The sequence below is a fragment of the Oncorhynchus masou genome, chromosome 28 (assembly GCF_036934945.1).
Source record: "Oncorhynchus masou masou isolate Uvic2021 chromosome 28, UVic_Omas_1.1, whole genome shotgun sequence".
Taxonomy (NCBI): Eukaryota; Metazoa; Chordata; class Actinopteri; order Salmoniformes; family Salmonidae; genus Oncorhynchus; species Oncorhynchus masou.
The window spans coordinates 56,815,426-56,837,984 of record NC_088239.1 but is presented as its reverse complement, the minus strand read 5'-3'; the positions used below and the strand labels follow the sequence as shown (position 1 = coordinate 56,837,984).

At 43.0% G+C, this 22,559-nt stretch overlaps 1 protein-coding gene across 1 annotated transcript in view; it reads right to left on the bottom strand.

Annotated features, from left to right (window-relative positions):
* LOC135517964 (BMP/retinoic acid-inducible neural-specific protein 1-like) overlaps positions 1-20,397 on the bottom strand; it is a 151,358-nt gene extending 130,961 nt beyond the window's left edge. The window contains exon 1 of the mRNA XM_064942707.1: positions 20,036-20,397. The gene's annotated coding sequence lies outside the window, so the exon portion shown is untranslated. The remainder of the gene's footprint in view (positions 1-20,035) is intronic.
* Between the last annotated feature and the right edge of the window lie 2,162 nt (positions 20,398-22,559).

The window sequence follows — 22,559 nt, the reverse complement described above, 5'->3', positions numbered from 1 at the left end:
ATGCTTGTGCTTCTAGATCTGACGATGCAGTAATATCTAACAAGTAATCTAACCTAACAATTTCACAACAACTACCTTATACACACAAGTGTAAAGAAATGAATAAGGATATGTACATAAAAATATATGAATGAGCGATGGCTGAACGACAATAGGTAAGATGCAGTAGATGGTATAGAGTACAGTATATACATATAAGATAAGTAATGTAGGGTATGTAAACATTATATAAAGTGGCATTGTTTAAAGTGGCTACTGATACATTTATTACATACATTTTTTAATTATTAAAGTAGCTAGAGGTTAGTCAGGTACAACATCACTGATGCACTTGCTAATAAACTCCCTCACCGAATCAGCGTATTCATCAATGTTGTTGTCCGACGCTATACGGAACATATCCCAGTCCACGTGATCGAAGCAATCTTGAAGCGTGGAATCTGATTGGTCGGACCAGCGTTGAACAGACCTGAGCACTAGCACTTCCTGTTTTAGTTTCTGTCTATAGGCTGGGAGCAACAAAATGGAGTCGTGGTCAGATTTTCCGAAAGGAGGGTGGGCGAGGGCTTTATATGCATCGAGGAAGTTAGAATAACAATGATCCAGGGTTTTGCCAGCCCGGGTTTTGCATTCGATATGCTGAGCCTTGTTTTCAGATTAGTCTTGTCAATATCCACAGCTACAATAAATGCAGCCTCGGGATATGTGGTTTCCAGTTTACATAGAGTCAAATGATGATCACACCACGTCTCGTTAATCATAACGCATACACCCCCGCCCTTCTTCTTACCAGAGAGATGTTAGTTTCTGTCGGCGCGATGCGTGAAGAAACCAGGTTGTTTTACCGAGTCTGATAACATATCCCGAGTGAGCCATATTTACGTGAAACAAAGAACGTTGCAATCGCTGATGTCTCTCTGGAAGGCAACCCTTGCTCGGAAAGTAGTATGCTCAGGAGCGGTGCGCAATGTGCCCATCTACGGGGCCTGACCAGAAGACCGCTCAGTCTGCCCCTTCTGCGGCGCCGTTGTTTTGGGTCGCCTGATGGGATCCGATCCATTGTCCTGGGTGGTGGACCAAACAGAGGATCCGCTTCGGAAAAATCGTATTCCAAGTCGTAATGTTGGTAAGTTGACGTTGCTCTTATATCCAATAGTTCCTCCCGACTGCATGTAATAAAACCTCATATTTCCTGGGGTAACAATGAAAGAAATAACACATAAAAAACTAAATACTGCATAGTTTCCTAGGAACACGAAGCGAGGCGGCCATCTCTGTCGGCACTGGATTTTATTTAATTTTTTATATTTTTTGGGGATTGGGCCTATAGCTTCTCCACAAACCTCCTTGCTACACTACAGTACTGTTTTTAATAGGTTAATGTTGCACAGACTTGTGTTTTTCAAGTAATGTTTAAAGAAAAGCTGAGCAGTAGATCTCGTCTTGCATTTTGACACAGAAAGTGATCTTGACTCAGAAAAGGTTGGCGACGACTGCTCTAGAGGGTTTAATCAGGACACATCTGAGGGGGGCACGTGCCACTGTGCCCCCTATGGACATGATGCCTCTGACTGTAATGAACAGTGTCCTGTCGAGAGACATGTTCTATACCAGGCGAAATTGAGCATCATCAGCTCATTGTTATGAATGTATCCAAATCACTAGAAAACAGCTTAAACAAATGCAATTGCAGCTACTTTGCTGTTATTTTGTCTGCAATGTTTGACACGACTGTGTTAGCAGTAGTTGGCTAGCTACTGTAGCAAGCAAAGGGATAAGAAAGTTGCCAGCCAGCAATGAATGACTGGGTCATGTCCATATACTGTATATAGAACAAAAAGAATGAACAACTGGGTTGCGTCTCTGGCAACGAGCTAACAACGAGGTTTGGTGGGAGAATGAAAAAGTATGAATTTACTTAGAAATATAAAAATATCAATGCTTCTACAGGTAAATGTGTGCTTTAGTATTGTTTTATTTAGCAACTGTGGTAAAAGCGGAATAAACACCTCTGTTCTGTACATTTTCTTGCAACTATTTCAAAGATATTGTACAGAACATCTGCATTTATCCCTTACTTACTGTATATTGGATATTAGGTTTTGTAATTATGCCATTATCATTTCTAATTCTGACAGAACCAAACAATTATTATATTGCTATTACAGACAGCATGATTTAATGTACTGTATATGACCCCCAAAATAGGGCAAAGCATGCACGAACACACTATTCATTGTGTCCACCAAGCCTTTGTCAGCTGGATACAGTATTTCTCTCTTTCCCTCCCTCAGACAGACAAAAGTGAGACAGCAGGACAGATGAAGGCAACAGGATTTGAACAGGCCCTGTAAGTGTCAGCCAAATCACCCCTGTTTGTTTCTGCCTACTGAGATCAAAGGCTGCACAGATGCCATGACAGAGCAGCCTGAGACCCTGGCACAGCCACCAAGTCACCGCCACACAGACCCCCGGCATTAACATACAGGGATGAACACACAAACAGACACGCATGCACGAACACACAAAAACACACACACACACACACACACAGATGCACTCACTCTGTCACTCACAACTACACCAAACTCCTTTCAGTCACACGTATAGCACTTTACAATCCCTTACAATTCTGATTTTAACCACCCCTAATAGACTAGATGCTGACCCTAGCCACCCCTAGCGACAGACTCATCAGGCCAGTCACATGCCCGCTTTTGCTATTTTACACTGAATGAGACTGGTACAGTTCTGATTGCTGGCCCAGGGGTATTGAGACAGCATTCAGACCAGCAGCACTCTTTTGCTCTCTGAGTGCACACAACTCTAACTGCCATGCCGGTATCCAAACATGCAGTACTCTACGGCCTCTGAAATTGCTCAGATCTGGGTTGTCTGGCAGGCAGGAGTTGTGTGGATAATTCCTTCCCTTACCAGTTTGTTTCTCCCATCTCTCTTGTTATTGTGACCCGGAGCTTCCTCATACTACCTGGGGTATATAGCATCACTGTCTGTCTGAGCTGCAGTACACTAACCCCTATGGAGGATTCATCTACATCCAAATGGACTAAAGATGATAGGAAATTGTACCAGACGAGCTTCAGCCCGCATTGCAAAACCCACCCCACAAAAATTGGGGTGAGATCACATCATATCTCTGAAACCAAGGGGAGGATTTGCACCATAATTATCCATCTTTACAGACTAGACCGCTTGTAATTTGAGAATAAAGAGTGTATGGCACAGGAGCTTGATTTCATGACAGGCAAGCTAGGCAGTTTTATTTGCATGCAGGCAACGTTCTTATGGACAGACACCTCCCGGAGGTGATTCAACATCAGATGTTTTATCCCTCTCTCTCTTTCTCCATCCATCCGCGGTCTGGTTGTCTCCTGTTGTGTAAGAAGAACCACACTGTTTGCAAATCTCCCTCGATTTTCACACGGTGGCCTCGGGGTGTCTGGAATATGTATTTTGAATGTTGATGTGATGTGTTTACTGAGGCAGAGCGATGGAAAGTGAGAGAGGGAGGGAGAGAGAGGTAGAGGGAGAGGTCACGTGAGTCCCTGAATAACCGGATAAAGAGAGGAGGAAGTCTGCCTCAGCAAATAACTGAGAAACAATAAAGGAGCGTTGTTTGTACGAGCCCCCTTTAAACGGTCATATTCACACAGCAACTCCCGCATCCACCCGCCCCTCCTGGCTCATTGAGGAAATCATTCTCCATGCGTGTCTCGTAGCCTCCAACCACCCACTGATCGATGCCTTCCTCAATCTCTTTGTTCCACAAAGTTCACAGAAACTGGAGGCTTGTCCCGCATTTGTATTCTGGATCCCAGGGAGGTAGGGAGAATGAAGCCTGCTGCTTTCTGGCCGCTTATCTAACAGACATGGGGCAGGGTGGACCAGTCTCTAGGGCGGTTCAAGTATATTCAATCCATCCTGTGCTTTATCCAGACATAGGTTATGACATCAGTTCAAGGCAGCCTTGATGCTAAGCTCCCTGTTGCCAGATCTATTTTTGACAGGCACAGATGTGGTCTCCTCTGCACTGCTGTCAGGGGTCCTGTTTTAGAATGCATTTGGTCAAAGTGGTTTGAGGTAACACAAGCAGTAATGTCAGAAGTAACATTAGCTATGGATGGATGCCATTCCAACATGGCAGGTTTGACTCCTCTGGGAATATGTTACCTTATGTATTAATGCATTCGAGGGGGACAGAGGGTTGGAATGGAGTGATGGTGGAGAGTGATGGAGAGCAAGGGAGAAAAAGAGGGGGAGGGTTTTGCCAACACAGGGAGAATTCAGAATAATGAGAATTATTATAACCCAGCCTGCAGCGATGTCTGGACAGGTGTGGTAATGGCCTGCCACTTGCAATTGCAGGGAAGTAACAGAAATGGGGTGAACAGGCTAACTCCATTGGATTTGTCCCTTCCTCACTTCCCTCCTTTTGTTGCTTTATTTAGGACTGCAGTGGCACTCTGACCTGCAGAAGACATGGCTCAGCAGGCCATGTCTGGGTCGTTTGCAACCAATCAACTCATTCCCGGCATCAATGGCCGATTTTAAAAACAAACTAATTCACTAATGGTCTGAGTTATTGTTCCAATTTACCTGGCTGCTGAACTATTGTCTTCCAGTCTATTCCAGGAGGGGATGGATCAATGGGGGCCGACGAGAGGGCGGCGGGCAGACGGGGCAGTGGACGGGAATGCCGGGCGGGTGAGTTTTATGCATCCTTCTAAAGCTAAACTGGCTCTGTAAAGCCAAGTAATTAACAAGGTCTGAAACATGCGGAAGGAAGACCAACAGCTTGGCTGGTCAAGGTGTCGCAGTATATGATCCAGATAAATTAGCTACAGTGGCTACCCTAACCGGGAATTAAATTAAACAAAGTATAATTCACTATTATTGTAGAAAATTATAAGGCCACGGTTTCATTATTTTTCATTAGATTTCATGACTACAGTCACTCTATCCAACTTGACTATTCCATTTTCTCCATGAATGGGAGGTCTAGCTGAATCAATTATTCCACAGGTTGATAAACTGTGACACATGTATGGATTTCAATATTTTCTGTGATTGTCTTTCTCTCTCATCAAAGAAAACATGTGAGAAAAAAACAGTTTAAAAGGACAAAAAGGACAAAAATAACACTGTCCCGGCATCCTAATGAAGCAAGGGCACCATAGGAGATAGGCTAATCATTCATGTCCTGTCTCTGTCAGCAAAACACAGACTACAGTAAGCTACAGTACTTTCAATTTCACATTAGCTGTTGTTCATCCCTCACTGCCGTGAAGTAGTGACTGAATTGGGGAGAACAAATTCTCATTCCGTGAGGAGAAGTCCATGATGCTAGCTGTCGAACAAAATTACCTTGGTAGTGCAAGCATAGCAGAATCATTCTGATTTCTCGGTCAGCGCTAGACACTTCTACCACGTCTCTGAAAAGCTAGTAAAGGCAGGCTATGGAATTTCGCATCTGTCACTAAATCTACCACCGCAGGTGTGTGTGTTGCAGATGAAGATTAATCATTTGTCAAACTGCAAATTGGCTTTCAAGCGCTCTAGCTAATTTGCTCTGTGGTCTGCTGATGAGAATTCTCTTCCGCTGCTTTCCCCTCGTTCAAACTGTATGTCCCCACTTGTTAGACATTTTTTTCGCTACACCTATCATTTAAAAGTAGAGGAGAAAAAAAAGAAGACGAGTGCTGCTTCAACCCTAATAGGTATTTCACGCAGCTAGCCTGTTGTAATGCTCCAATGAAATGATGTAAGATGAAAGGTGGAAGCACTGAAGCCCCACTTTCATTCCCTGAGCTGGTCACACTCCATGTGTACCCAGAGGAGCCCTGACATGAATCAGACCCCGAACTGGGCTGCGGAGAAAATGTAAATGACATTACTCTCCGCTTGCGGTTCTTCTGTGCTCACACATGTAAATGTCAAGTGATGTTATCGTGACTGGCCTTTTCTGCCATCTCAAACAAAAATGAGTGTAACAATGGAAGCACCAGATACCGGGAAAAACATTAGTGTGTGTCTCTGAGGAAGTGTGTTGGAGGAATGCATGTGTGTTTCTGTAGGAAGTGTCAGTCTGTGTGTGTGTGTGTGTGTGTGTGTGTGTGTGTGTGTGTGTGTGTGTGTGTGTGTGTGTGTGTGTGTGTGTGTGTGTGTGTGTGTGTGTGTGTGTTTCTCTCAAAGTGTGTGAAGTATGTTTGTGTGTTGTAAACCATTGCTTGTACAACAACAAAACAAGCTACACATACACAGTGAGTCTGAGCCGCAGCGCTGTTGATAATTCTCTAATTACCTGTGGAATTAAACAGTGGCGCATGCCTCCTGCTACCCCCTACTGTGACAGATCCATCATAATGTGTATCTGTACAAGAGCATTTAAATCTTCCCATCGGTGCTGGATTGGGCTGGAGGGGGTGACGCAATGTTGTTGTCAGGCAGCTGAGAATCGCAAGGCTCAAATTGAACCACAGGGACAGCTTTTTATCTCAGAGAAATATGTGTGGAAATTTTCCCACTTCATCAGAGTGGAAAGATGGATGACTCGCCTCGCTCTATTTCAGTATCAGAGGCAGGAGTGTGCTGAGGATTAAAAAAACATTGGTGTTGTCCTCCTCATCCCTGTCACACACTGGGACCATTCACAAGGTGATGCTCAAAGAGAAGCAGGCCAGCCATTGACCTTCATACCTCAGCAAACCCTATGGAAATTTGCCACACATCACATTTTCCATACAACTCCCTGAAATAATAAATAAACTGTTGTTGCCAGCACATCCTCGTTCGCACAACACCTAACGCTAACCTTTCGCTGAAGAGTTTCCAGAGGAGGGCTTGTTTGCAGTCAGTTCTTGTTTTCCTGTCTCTCCTGACAAAAATATGGAACAGCTGCTCCCCTCTTCAGGGACCGGACCCCTGGTGCTATGCGGAGCGAGGTTCCGTCCCTGCTGCAGTGCGTTATTTCCATCTGGGCCTCCGATCCGCTCTCCCCCTCAGCCCACCTCCGTCCCAGTAGCATGCCTGAATTTACTGACCTAATTTCCATCCCCAGTACAATGTTTATCCCCATTTCACTTCTTGACACATACTGTACAGTGCCTCCCGAGCTATCTGGAAGGAGACTCTCTCTACTCCGGGCTGCTATTCAACCGTCGCCTCACTCTGAGGAGACCAGTATTAGTAGTTTTAAAGGGGACGATCAATGGTTCCATTGTTTTTAATTCAATGTCATAAATTGGAGAAATGGAGGGAAAGCAGAGGGAGCATAGAGGGTGCTACCCATATATCAGAAGGAATCCACTGAGGCACTAGCAGATTGGGGGGGGGACAAGCCTCACACTCCCATCTCAATTCCTCCTTCATGAAACAGCTCAGCAGCACCCAAAGCCTGCCACACATCTGAGCTAGCAGATGCAGGAATATCAATATTGCGAAGTTGTTTTTTTCAGTTCCAAAGACTGAGGCCCCCTTACGCTGAATGATCAATATTGAGTGAGGTCCGACATCAATCATAGTTTTAATTTAGTGTATGATTATGTTATAGGAAACTGAACATGTTTGATGGAGTATGTATATATCTGAGGACACACGTAAACAGACAGACATACTGTACTTAAACACATACACACCAACACGAGTTTGAAACTACAGTACATCTCTGTTTCTCTTTGTGTAGTTGAAAAGAGGTTGGGTGGTCTCTCTGAGAGTAGCAGCACTGCTCTGTTCACTAGCCAGTGTGCTGTTTTAATGACGGTCCTCACAGTCTCAGCTGTTTACTATCTTCTAGCCACCAGTAGAATTGGCCGCCTCTGCCTGATAGACCTGGATGCATTTCAGTGCAGTGATTACCCTAGTGTCAAGGGCTCCCTTGGCAATGATAATCATCCCTGACTCGAATGGGGACGAAAATAATTATAATTTGGACAGGAACTATTGAGACAGTTTGGCACTGTCTCACAACAGATGCAAACAGGAGCTGCCAATGAATTAAAACAGAAAAAATATTAGTATGGGATCTCTCTGTTCTGATGATGTCAAGGCCTCCAATGATACAGTCATAAACAGAAGCGCCACGGCAGCTGTAACTAGACGATTGCCTCTACAAACAAATGGAGATCACGACTTTGCCTTGCTGTTTTCCGATGATATTTACACGCTGTATTTTTGCACTGAGGTGGAGAAAGGTTTGACATTGTGTGTTTGATAGAATTCATGGGAGTTCTGTAACTGCCACCCAAGGCTTTTTAGATGGTGTTAAGCGGTAGAAAGCCGTTGGAAAGTGGTTTGAATGTGTTCAGACACGGAAGCAGAGCAAATAAGTAGTACTTTGCTCTATCCATGGCGATAGCTTAGCGAGGAGAGGTAGTGAAAGGTGGTGTTAGTGGTGAAGATATGTGCTATATGGCTCTTTTTAAATGTGTGCACATACACAAACAGACACACTTCAAACACACACAGACACACACACATGCACACATAGACACACACGCACACACACTCCATATGCAGAGGCATCCAGGGTAGAGGTTTCAGGGCTGATATGACTAAAAGGATTGTGCATTTCTGCTGAGGGAATATCTTTATTTGCTCTTCTTCCTTCCCTGGTTCACGGTGGAAGGTTATCATCGGTAAAAATATGCCCTTAATATTGGTTCTACCACCCAAATTTGACCAACCCCTATTTTAAGCTTGAAAATAGAGTGCTCTTGACCCGTTGCCTTTGAATTCCCTCTGCCGCTCATCTTCCCCTGAGTTGTCCTCTTTCTGAAGCTCCCAGTTCATACCCACAGGGCTAATGTGTTCATTTACCATGCCAAGGCAATATTTCAATATGTAAGTAAACATATCGTAGTGCTGTCCATGTGTATTATATCCCTACACAGTGAGATTCATCTACCAACACAAGTGCTGATCGAATCTATGGTCCATGTCACTGAAAGGAGATGTCGTCTACTCTAAATAATTCAAGGACCAGATTTTCCAAACTTGCTCTCAGTGCCATAACAGAACTGGGTGATGTTGTAAGCCCTCTGTGAATGTAGGTTATTCCATAACCAGAGCCGGTGTTAGTTTCTCTCTATTGGGGAAGGAGTCTGTATTCATGCAGATCACCCCTCATAGCCCTAGAGACTAGTGGTTATGAAAATTATGGATCGACTCAAACAAAAAGAGGACTACTCCAAAAAGCTAAATAACTGGTCAATGTTAGTGGTCAGAAAAATCAATCATACAATGAGTGGGTCTAATCCTGGATGCTGATTGGTTAAAACCACATTCCAGCCAGTGTCTATTCTACAAGTTACCACCGGCTAACTCTATGCCGTTGAAATGCCTATTTAATCTGTTCCATCTCACTGTGCAATCCACTGTCTCATCTGCCCAGCCAGACAATTTATAAACTTGATCTCCACTATAAAAAGCATCTAGACATTATCTCCCATTTCTTTTCAACTAAAAATTGGTTTTCAATAGTGGAGATTTGTATAAACCTTGCTGTCTATCTCTCTGAAATATGCAACATTGTTTCAGTATTGAAATTCGATCTCCAGGGCCTCCCGAGTGGCGCAATGTTCTAAGGCATTGTTACTACAGACCCGGGTTCATTCCTGAGCTGTGCCGTGGCTGGGAGTCACATAGGATGGCGCACAATTGGCCCAGCACTGTCCGGTATAGGGGAGAGTTTGGCCGGGGGGCTTTACTTTGTTCATCACACTCTAGCGACTCCTTAAGACAGGCCGGGTGCCTGCAGGCTGACCTCAGTCCCCAGTTGAACAGTGTTTCCTCCGACACATTGGTGCGGCTGGCTTCCGGGTTAAGTTGGCGGGTGTTAAAGAGAGCAATTAGACGGGTCATGTTTCAGAGGACGCATGACTCCACCTTCACCACTCCCGAGCCCATTGGGGAGTTGCAGCGATGAGACAAGATCGAAAAAGTGGGGTGAAATAAAACAAAAATAAACATTTTATTGCCAGTATGGTATTTAGAATGAATGACTGGGCCGTATCCATAGATACAGAACAAAAAGACTTCACGACTGGGTCTTATCCATAGATACAGAACAAAAAGACTTAACGACTGGGTCGCATTCCATAGATACAGAACAAAAAGACTGAATGCCTGGGTTGCATCCATAGATACAGAACAAAAAGACTGAATGCCTGGGTTGCATCCATAGATACAGAACAAAAAGACTGAATGCCTGGGTTGCATCCATAGATACAGAACAAAAAGACTGAATGACTGGGTTGCATCCATAGATACAGAACAAAAAGACTGAATGACTGGGTTGCATCCATAGATACAGAACAAAAAGACTGAATGACTGGGTTGCATCCATAGATACAGAACAAAAAGACTGAATGACTGGGTTGCATCCATAGCTACAGAACAAAAAGACTTCACGACTGGGTCGCATCCATAGCTACAGAACAAAACGACTGAATGACTGGGTTGCATCCATAGATACAGAACAAAAAGACTTCACGACTGGGTCGCATCCATAGCTACAGAACAAAAAGACTTCACGACTGGGTCGCATCCATAGCTACAGAACAAAAAGACTGAATGACTGGGTTGCATCCATAGATACAGAACAAAACGACTGAATGCCTGGGTTGCATCCATAGATATAGAACAAAAAGACTTAAGGCGCTACAGAGCAGCAACATTACTCACTGGAGCCAAGCTTCCTGCCATCGAGGACCTATATACCAGGCGGTGCCAGAGGAAAGCCCAAAAAATTGTCAGAGACTCTAGTTACCCAAGTCATAGACTGTTTTCTCTGCTACTGCATGGCAAGCGGTACCGGAACACCAAGTCTAGGACCAAAAGGCTCATTAACAGCTTCCACCCACAAGCCATAAGACTGCTGAACAATTAATTAAATAGCCACCGGACTATCTACATTGAGATACCCCCATCGCTCAATTTGTTTTGTACACTGCTGCTACTCGATGTTTATTATTTATGCATAGTCACTTCACCCCTACCTCCATGTACAAATTACCTGTACCCCCACACACTGACTCAGTATCGCCTGTATATAGCCTCATAATTTTATTGTGTTGCTTTTTATTATTTTTACTTTAGTAATATAACTCTTTCTTGACCTGCGCTGTTGGTTAAGGGCTTGTAAGTAAGCATTTCACAGTAAGGTCTACACTTGGTGTATTCGGCGCATGTGACAAATAAAGTTTGATTTGAAAGAGTAACCATAAATTAATCAAAATAAAGTTTTTAATGACAATATGTAAATCATTATTTGAATATGTTGGTAACTGTTGTATAAAAGTGATAATTTTGGGGCGGCATCGTAGCCTAGTGGTTAGAGTGTTGGACTAGTAACCGAAAGGTTGCAAGCCGAGCTGACAAGGTACAAATCTGTCGTTCTGCCCCTGAACAGGCAGTTAACCCACTGTTCCTAGGCCGTCATTGAAAATAAGAATTTGTTCTTAACTGACTTGCCTGGTTAAAAAAAAGGTAAAATAAAATTAAAAAAATGCCCTCAAAGCCAATGTTTGGAGCTTAACCACACCTACGCTAATATATCCTCCAAACTTAAATATCACAGCACTCACATTTTTGATGTGTTCCGTTCAAAAGTTATCAAAACATAACCCTTCTTTCTGCAGGAGAGACAGTTCAGTATGGCTTCCATTGCACATTTTTCTGCTCACTATAGCGACTTCTACACGCCATGGCCTATGCTCTACCCTACATTGTTGATGTGCTGACTGTGCGTAAAGCCTGGAGAGGATACTGTACCTGCTTCCACTAGCTTTACCTACACAGGCCTCTCCATCATTAAAACTAACAGCACTACCTCCATCAGCAGGACAACACGCTCTGTGGTGATGTGTGTGTGTGTGTGTGTCTGCATGTGTATATGTCTATGTGTCTGTGTGTACATGTCTGACAGAGTATTTGATTCCTGCCTATTTGAGTATGTGTTTGTCCCTACATGCCCCCCTTACATGTCTCTGTGGATCAAATGAGCATCACTCCTTGCTTGTCAAAAACAGCAGCAGCACATACTGTACATGTCAGTGGTGGTATGTGTGCAGTCAGTGTCCTGCAAAACATGGTACAGTACTGCATAACACAGTGGTATTCAAAGTCGGGGTCATGACCCCTAGTGGGGTGGAATTGCAGCCAAATAAAATACAAATTGAAAAAACGATTGAGTACAGATTATTGTACAGGACAATAATCAACGTATTGAAAAATATAATTTGATAAATAAAATGTAAGTGAGTAAATGCATTTATTGCTTCTCTTAATTTTTACAAGATAGATGAACACATTTACCTATGTTAAGGTTATGTCGTTAGATCTGTGTTGGGATCAGTAGAAATTCTGGCCCAGAATAATGGAGTCTGCAGAAATTTTGGCAAAAAATAAATGCTGTTTTTGCTGAAAAAGTTTGAATACCACTGGTGTAACACAACAACACCAACAGTGATCATAGGCCACCAATTTGTATGGGTCACATTATAAACCCCTGCACTGTTTGAAATAAATCAGAAACAAGCAATAGGCTGATTAAATCATACATGAGATATTGTGTGTGTCTGTAACTCCCTGTATCTCACTCTGTCAGCAGTTTGACAACATCAAACATGACTCATTTCCGTCTCAGTGCCTGGGACCCATGTGTGTTCTGGGGGTTTTTCATGAGGAAAGGCATCACGTAGTAACAAACAGGCCCACTGTGAACGACTGCATCACATTCATATTTCAAACGCACTGAGGCTTTGACGAACGTCTCGATTAATGATTGGAGGGATTTGTCTGTTGTGTAAAGTGTAAAGTAAGCGTAAATAGAAGCCAAATCTGGGAAACAACCGATAACACTGATTTCAATAATGCATGGGCAGTGTTCTGGTGGCTAGAGATTTCATGTGACTTCCAGTTAGGGAACACTCGAATGTAGAAAACAGTTGATGGAGTTCGGTTTCCCAAGCCTATGTCATTAAATCATCCTCCACTTGGGCACACAACGTATTACAAATCACAGTCGGTCTACTCAATCAACATTTTACCAATTTCTCTATGACTCAAAATAGTTGCAACTGTTTCATCCATTGAAGTGAATAGGCATCGATCGTAATGGGCTGAGATCAGATATGAACATGTCCATCAATGCAGTGCATGTAAAAGCTCTCAAATTAGAATTCAGCCTTGAGTCAATGCCAAACAAACAGGGAGAGTGGGGAGAGTGGGACAGATGATTTGGAAAGTCTGGAACATGGTTCTATTTGGCCTGCAGCAACAGAGGACTATATGAGCTTCCACAGTAACAAACTTTTTTAATGATGCAAAAGGTACCACTGACAATGAGGTTGTTTCACTGAAGTCTATAAACTCAGTTGGCTGTTAGAAGCAGCCAAATGACTAGGTAGCATTGGCTTAGAATAAAACAAGACCTTAAAACTATCAATCGTCTGATATTATTGTATAAACTATCAATCACACTCAGGCGCAATATCATGGTCATCAACCATTGCTGATACTGTCATTACTAAGGTAACCAAGGTAGCCACATCACCAGAAGCACTCACCCTTACCACAGAGGGGCCATTTTCTGAACTCTACAAATGGTCTCACGGTAGGAAAAGGAAATTACTTCACACTCCTAGAGCAAGATTTCCCTTTCTTTTATATGAAGGGAAAAAAACCATACTGATGTATTCCCCTAGTTCAAATTTCAAAGGCATTGCCTTGGAAATGTCTCCAGAGTTTATAAAGCAGTTTCCACAGTCTCCTGAACACCTCGACCTCCATCTCCCCTCTCCCCCCATCCTCCCCTCACCATCACCCCAAGCTCACCAACAAGAATCATGGGAGAAGCCCCCTGCAATTAGCCTCATCTCTAATAGGCATGTTCTCCCCATTACGTGATCATGAGGTGACAGGACTACTGGCTTCCAGTGGCAGAGAAGGGAGACAGAGGAAATAGCACTCTATAATTACTGTTAAATCAAGCAGACTGCCTGCCTCTTGATCCTCTTTTTCCTCCTGCTCCTCCCTCTACACCTGGCCACAAGTCATTGTGAGGGGCCGGACAAGTGATGTTGAAAAACCATTTCCCCCCACAGCTGATACTGCAGTTTAGTTGGGTAGATTCAGGACTGCCTGACTGACTTGTTTTTTTTTGGCCCACAGTCCCTTCTTTCAAGTCTGGCTCTCTGTAAAAGGCTGAACTCTGAGCTGAACAATGGCACCAGATCAAGAGCTTATAGCCAATACCAAGGCAGCTGGGAAATCTGAACTTCTCAGTGGCAATAAAGAATTGATGAAGATACGCAATGGATGAAGACATTTTACTGAAATCACTTCATGAGTTACTTTAGTGTTGCAGGCAGTCAGTGAGGATGATGATGGTTTGGGTGGTGAAGAAGTCAAATCTCATACCATTGCAGATGTTCCTAATGTTATATCTCAGTAACTTTCATATAGCTCATAACCATTCGTCATTGAGCCAAAGACATTCTCATGAATCACCAATACGTATTTTCACATTTCTAACTGGGTGAGCAGGCCAAGTCAAAACATTTAGAGTTTTAGGGAATGCCACGTAAGAGATGCTACCCCGTAGAAAATCTGAATCAACAACTTGAGTCATCGTAAATCCCTCAATTTCTACATAGTGGACAAATTACAATTTACCAGACATTAGGGCTTCAATTGCACATGGAAGCATATTGCTGGTGTAGCAGTTTGCTGCACCCACAATAACATCTGCTAAATATGTGTATGTGACCAGTACAATTTGATTTGACAGACCTCCATCCTGAATTCACAACTCAGTTCATGGTAAGAATCTACCTTTATTAAAGAGAAAACATATCTTCAAACCAGATCTTTATTTGATCTCAAGGAAAAAACAAAGGGCCTGGCTGTTTTTTCTCCTTTCTCCTATTAGAAAACATGAAGGAGAAAGTGGGTTTAAACAGCGGCGTTTCACATGGGGGATTAGAGAGAGAGAGACAGAGAGAGAGAGAGAGACAGCGAGAGAGAGAGAGAGAGAGAGAGAGAGAGAGAGAGAGAGAGAGGCACACATGGAATTTCTAACTGAGCTTATAATTTTTCTGGCAGCCAGCTCCCACACTGTACTGCACTGACTGGGGACTGACTTGTACCAGTGGTGAGGATGAGCAGCCAGCTGGCTGGAAGGAACCCCCCTCCCCTCCAGGTTGCCATTGTTAATCCCAGCAGCCTCCGCAAGCTATGGTAAGAGGGCGCTCCAGCTGGTGAGTCCCACCATGGATGCCCAATATTACCCGTAGGGGAGTCTCTTCTCTCTCTTCTTTCCAGCCTGTCATGAGGTGAACAGGAGTCTAGTGTCCAATCCAACATGCAAGCAACCAAGGTAGTGAGCTTCTGCTGCTCTGGGTTTTTCCTCATCATTCAGGGATCGTAATTATATAATTGTATGAATTATAGAGGTTAATTAAGCCCAAATGGCAGCCCAAATGGAGGCTCTGTTATTTATAGAGGTGTAATGTGGCTCAATGGATATCTAGGCAAAGCCATAGATAGATACTGTAAATTACTTTAACTGTAAGGATTCTTAATGTTACTATGACTGGTGCCAAGCATGACGCATAGCCTAAATGCAAGAGTCATGATGATAACAATGTTTTATCTTAAAACAATGTTTTTAGTCACATTATGCATATTGAGCAACAAGTGTCCCGTTAACGGGACACCGATCCATAAGACGTTTTAATGTGAACATTGATACCTGCATGAATAGGGCCGCCCATCAACATACCAAGAGACAACAATTGCACATGGTTTTAGGAGTGGCAATGTGTTTGGGATTGGGAAGCCATAAAGTCTTCATTCATGTCTAATAGCTTTGACAGTGGTGGCATAAAACCAACCTGTTGATAGAATCAGGTCATCAGCAAAATCTCAAACACTAATCTATAGTTATACAACCTGTCTCTGTCCATCAGTGAGCCATTCAAATGCATACCAAGAACAACCCTTATTGCACGGTAGTCCTAGATTTGACCAAATTAATATTTTGATCTTGACAGCGAAACATTTAGCAATAAAATAGTAATGAATCCATTATTCTAAACACGTATGCTGCTGTCTAATATGTTGTCTAAAGACAGAAAATGCAGGCTGTAAGATTTTTTAAATTCTACAAAACAAATACAAATCTGAGAAGACCAGATACAGTAAACAATGTAGGCTCAGAGGCCATATGATTTCCTTTTCATTATTATATTTGAATTGCATTCCCTCTCCTGAGGCTAATACAGTTTATATTCAATAATGGCTACAGCAATATTACAGCCTAAAAGTAGGAAAATCAAATTAGCTTAATTTGCAAAACTGTTTAAGGTGCAACAAAGTTGCCAAATCCAATTTTCTATCTAATTCATCAGAAGCGCAACGATAACTATCAAATTATAAAAGATGAGTAAAAAACAGTCCCCAAACAAAATCTTGCACTAAATTAGATTGATTCAAGTCAAGGTTATCTTCACAAGTTTCTGCAGCCTACTATGTCTATCCACATAAACTTCTCTGGTCAATCAATGTCCCTCAGGCTATGTTCCTCACTCTCCATAAATAAATGCACATTTTCCTTGGTCTATCCTTTGGGTACATTTTGGGATTACATTTGTGAATTTATCTATATATGGATTTGTTTAATCCATAAAATGATCAGTATGTAGGTGGACATGCACCTGAGTCAACCCATTTTATACTGACCACACAATGGATTTTCTTAAGGTAAACATGTTTTTGGCCTGGTCTGGTCGATGACTAGTCTGACGACAGGTTTTGGCTGAAATTGATTTACTGTTTTCATCTTTGTTGAATGTCAGTAAAGACTGTATGTATCTTGATTCAGGGTGAATCATTACGAGCTCTGTTTGTGTGCATTATAATAGAAATCGTCAAATAAATCTACATTTTACACATTGCCATACAACTCCATCCCCTTGCAGGTTATAAAACATGTTGATATTTCACAACCACAAAGATGTGTCTTCTACAGTGGTTCAAGATAATATGTCTGTTAATCTTCAAGTTCTCCACCAGTGTCTAACATAGACACGGTTCTCTCCCTGATGAAGGTGCAAATATTATCTGAGTGTACAAAACATTATGAACACCTTGTCATGTCATGGACTGACCAGGTGAATCCAGGTGAAAGCAATGATCCCTTGTTGATGGAAATTGTTAAATACACTTCAATCGGTGTAGATGAAGGGGAGGAGACAGGTTAAAGAATGTTTTTTAAGCTTTGAGACAATTTGTTATCCAATAACACTGTGTGGTTTGGGGTAATAGTCAAACAATCCAACAATAACCTCATATCAACTAACACATCCTGCCCCAGTGGAGAATTGCAGGCCAGGGATTTGGAATGAAGTTCACCATCTGTTTTGTGTTGCTCTGACATGGCATGATTTGACCCCTGTTGTTTTTCTTCCCATCAAAACAGGTTTTCTATTCCCCCTGGGAGGAAGCCTTCCGGGGCACTCCAGCTGGAACCAGCACCCACTGCTAGTCCTGCCAATAGTGAAGATGCTTGATGCCTCTTGGCAATCAATGTAAGACAGTTAGCTCTTCTAGCTCCAGCACCGAGAGACCTTGTATTTGATATTCTTGTCCATACTCAAGGAGAATGGACCACTGCCTACCTCCCAGTTTATCTATTAAGGGAGACTGTGCTACTATGCTCTCAAATCCATTAGTGTGTGTGTGCGTGTGTGTGTGTGTGTGTGTGTGTGTGTGTGTGTGTGTGTGTGTGTGTGTGTGTGTGTGTGTGCGTGCGTGCGTGCGTGCGTGCGTGCGTGTGTGTGTGTGTGTTTTTATGTGTGGAGGTGTTGTGCGCACCCTTGTGTGTAGTCCTTTTTTTGCCTTTGTGAATCATGGCAACATGAGGTTGCAATCAATCCATCATTGGAGTGCACAGCACGCGTCACAAAAACATTACGCTGCAGCATGTACCCCCAGTCTTTGAATGGTTAGTCAACACAGGGTCACCAAGCATGGGACATAGCTGTAGCCTCAAGCTACTGCTGGCATTTTCTTTTTGGCATTTGTGATTGTGAGCTGTTTCTCTTTGAAAATAATTACATGTTGCCAGCATGTAGGCAATATAAAGGCCAACAGATTGAATTAGCCATTTGAAATAAAACAGCCTTTGTTTTGTGGCTCTAGAGGGGACTTGATGAGAGCTATATCGATTGACAACTTACTTTCAACTTAGTGTTGATCACAGGACAGGCCACATGGTAGCATAGATATGATGTCAATATTGATATTGACAATGACAATGACAGTAAATCTGCTGAAATTGCTACTGTAGCCCACTTCTATCTTGGTAGATTCCCAGCTATATGACATGATTATGATTTGAATAATATTAAGATGTCAACAGATAATTGATCTTAGATGTCAGTTTGAAATGACTTCTGTCTGATGTGTAATGTAGGAGAGTAAACAGAGTCCATGATTGATCTGCCACTGGGAGGGGGATCTGAACAGAGGGCTGAACAGTAAGTTACTGAGAATCGCATGGGCATTTAAATACACCTATTGATACATATATACTGTAAAGGGACAAATTAAAAAAGTAATTCAAAGTATGAAACTTATTGAGAAGAAGCATAAGAAGAAGAACACAGTCCTTAGTTGTTAAAACGATGTGCACACCAAAAGAATAGTTGCATTTCTAATTTTGTATCCATCGACACCAGTCAATTATCCTGCCTGTAGCGGATTACGTGACACATGGCGCAAAAGAGCGCGAGCTCCCCCCGCAGTTAGTGAACAGTAGCGCACTCATACAACTTCCATTGAAGGAACGGAGGGAGAGGCAACTTTGGATCATTGGTGCTACCTCAAAAAATGACATATCTTTCCTGATTATAATTTTTCTGTTCTGTTTAATCGATATCAATTATCCATTAACATCAGCATCATTGAATTATTGATTGAGCAGCTCTCCAACATGGCTATATCTGTGTGGAGAATGTAATGAGGCAAATCATATTGTCGCATATACCCGTATGCCATATTCGTACATATTCCTACACACACACAAACGCCCGCACACACACACACACACACACACACACACACACACACACACACACACACACACACACACACACACACACACACACACACACACACACACACACACACACACGACCTGTCCAATCTGTTTGAAATTATTCACGGATAAGATCAAATAAGTGACACACAATTTCCCGCCTCGTAACAACAGAGAGACTGAGGCTAAACAGTAATGCATTTCACCATTGCAATACAGAAGGGTCAATATGCATGTCGGGTGAAATATTGTAAGATGAACTGATATGGACTCCCATTGCACAATCAACTGCAGTAATGTTGATATAAACCAACAGGGCAATGTGAATCAACGTTTGAACTGCAAAGCGGTTGTTCTAGAACAAGATAGACAAGAATAGACAAGCATATTAAGATGCTATGCCGTCGAACTTCATAGGGCCCTGGATTGAATCAGACGGGCCATTCATTGAGGCGAGGGGCAATGTGAAAGAAAGTGTGCGTGGACTGAAAACTGATTCTTAGTGGTCTCTCCCCCTCTCCAATCCACTCTTTCATTCTCTCGACTTCCTCTGCAGCCTCCTCCCAATACATTGCCAAGACTCCGTCTCCAGTCAGTCATATGTTTAAAACAAAATGCAACCTATAGGTTCTAGTATCTAACGTTGTTCAGCTCCACAGTAATGGACATGTAGTAACTTTTACTTTAGATAAATAACACCGACGTAGTTTGGACACATGAAAACCCACATAGGCTACATATAAGACGCAAAACCTGACAATGATAAAGCAGAAAAATGCATCGTCCAAAAAGGACAGTATCATGCTGATCATGCAACATCGCCATAACTGTCCAGAGGCTACAGCATAACCTCCAGCTACTGTAATAACGGGTAGAGTATTTATAGAAAATAACACGAAACTTATCTAGGCTTACCTAAAACTGATTTACCCACTTGTTCGGAATCTGTGGTCCAATGTGCTTTAGTTTTCTGGCCGAAAACTTCTGCTGGAGCATATGTATCCAGTGTGCATGCTGGTAGCTCAATCTTAGATGTTGGATTGCGGATGAGATGGTGTTCCTTCTCATGCTCAAGAGAGAGAAATCCTTCGGCTCGGCGAGGTCGTATACATTGATACACGGTGAAACACAGTGACCAAATCGACCTGAGGGGAAATGGGGGAGTTTAACGGATCGGAAGAAATATCCCGATGTGTTCTAGCGAGGGTCTGGCTAGCTCGGATCCGTGAAAGCTGTTCGCAGGTGGAGAGGTGGTAGGGTGGATGTCAATGAAGGTAGTCAGAGATGCACAGACTGAGCGAGTGCAGTGCAAAAGCAAGCGAAACCAGGGGGAGGTACTGAGAATACCGTTTTGTATTGTAGAGGACGGTAATGCCAGACAGTAAGGGGTGGGACTGGAACACATGAGGCAAACGGGGGAGAGAGGGGGGAACGAAGGATGGAGGAGGAACGAGAGACCATGTCGTGACTTTCTGTGTTGATAAACAACAATTATAAAGGTTCAACTGTGTGTGTTACGTGTGTGGGGGGGCGACGACGACAAAGGAGACAGTGCGACAGACGGTAAAGCAACCCCGAGTCGGACTATATGCAAACGGAGAAAAGTGTAGGGTCTCGGTTTGAAAATTTAACGGCAGATTCAGGGATAAAATCAAAGATAGACTCATACGGGATGCATGACGAGCACTACACTACATTGTGCGCTTTTACATAATTGTGTGTCTACTTCAATGGAAACCTGATCAAATAAAACAGTCAGGAATCAAATCCATCTACGCAGGTCTCTCTCTCTCTCCCACACACATTAAACACACACACACACGCACAATCTATCAAATGAGGAATAATAGCTGTACACTGTGCCCAGTGAATGAGTAACCAGTGACCTTGTGGGATTTGTTTGCACCCTGCAAGCAGAGAAACGCTGTGGAGGTGCTGTACAGTGTCCTCAAAATGCTCCAGAATGGAGGGCTATGCATTTTGTCTGTCCATGGTCCTGAAAACGTTCCAGAGAAGCGATTAATTTGGCTTGTTACTGTCCATGGTCCTGAAAATGGTCAAAAGGCCTATGCAATGCAGTTGGCTTTCCAGTGTTTCAGAGCCTATGCATTTCGAATGGCATTTACAATGGCCTTTAGTTCGGCTTTGAGAAGTGCATGGTTCATATCATTCACAGGTGGATGACTCCACATAATTACATTGATGGGGTTGATAAGATGACATACTGTACCTTGCTAGGAATTAAGATTACATACCTTGTTGGGAATTATCAAAAATGTGCACAACAGACAAGTTGTCATGGAAATATTGTCTTTGGAGTTGAAGCTCATATTTTCCCTTTGATGTTAGGGGTTTATTCACAGTTGAAAACAACCAGAGCATCCATTGATCAGCGTTACATTTACCTCTAACGTGGCAGTGGCATATAGACCACCCACTAAACCACACACAGACACACACACACACACACACACACACACACACACACACACACACACACACACACACACACACACACACACACACACACACACACACACACACACACACCAAATAGTATGGCATACTCTACGCTCAAAACTCAAACAATAACATCTATAGTTGCCTATACCATATTTGTTATAGTTGGTTGCTGAAAATCTCATATTTGTTCTGCAGTTTTGAGTTCATCATCTTTACGTCTCAGTTGTTTTGCCACTCACCAAACCCCAGGCCCATATCACCTAAATAGTTCTAACTTTAGCCAGGCAGAAATGATCCCATGCCCCCCTATTAGAAGTGAGGAGCTGACTTGTCCTGCCTGGAAAGCTGCTGGGGTGTTTGCTAGACTGACAACCTACTAATGGCAGATCTCTGAGGGTAGCAGGGAGACGTGTTGGAGATAATTCTCCATCTTCCGTGCTATTCCACACTGGCCATGGGCCTGTCATACAGCCTGGGCTCTCTGGCTGAGCTGTGAGAGAGAAGACAGATGTCCAAATACCCAGCAGCTCCATCCGTCATTATATTTCCATGATGATTTTCTCAATTCCTACAAGTAGAGGGCATGGGGATGGAGACAGATCAGTCATAGAGAAAGAGAGAGGGAGAGAGAGAGAGAGAGAGAGAGAGAGAGAGAGAGAGAAGAGAGAGAAGCAGACAGAGAGAAACAAGAGAGAGTTAGGGGGAGGGAAAGAGAGAGAGAGAGAGAGAGATAGAGGGAGAGAGAGGAGAGTGAGAGAGAGGAGGGGGTGAGAGAGGATAGAGTGAGAGAGAGAGAGGAATGAGAGAAAGAGAGACAGCGAGAGAGAGAGATGGAATTGAGGGGTTACCACCCTGGCCTTCTCCTTACTCTAATGAGAAACAATCTCATCTGCTAAAGGTTACCTGGGCAGTCAGCAGTCAGCCCAGCACCACATGCTACACCATCTTCATCCTTCTCCTCCTCCTCCTCTTATAG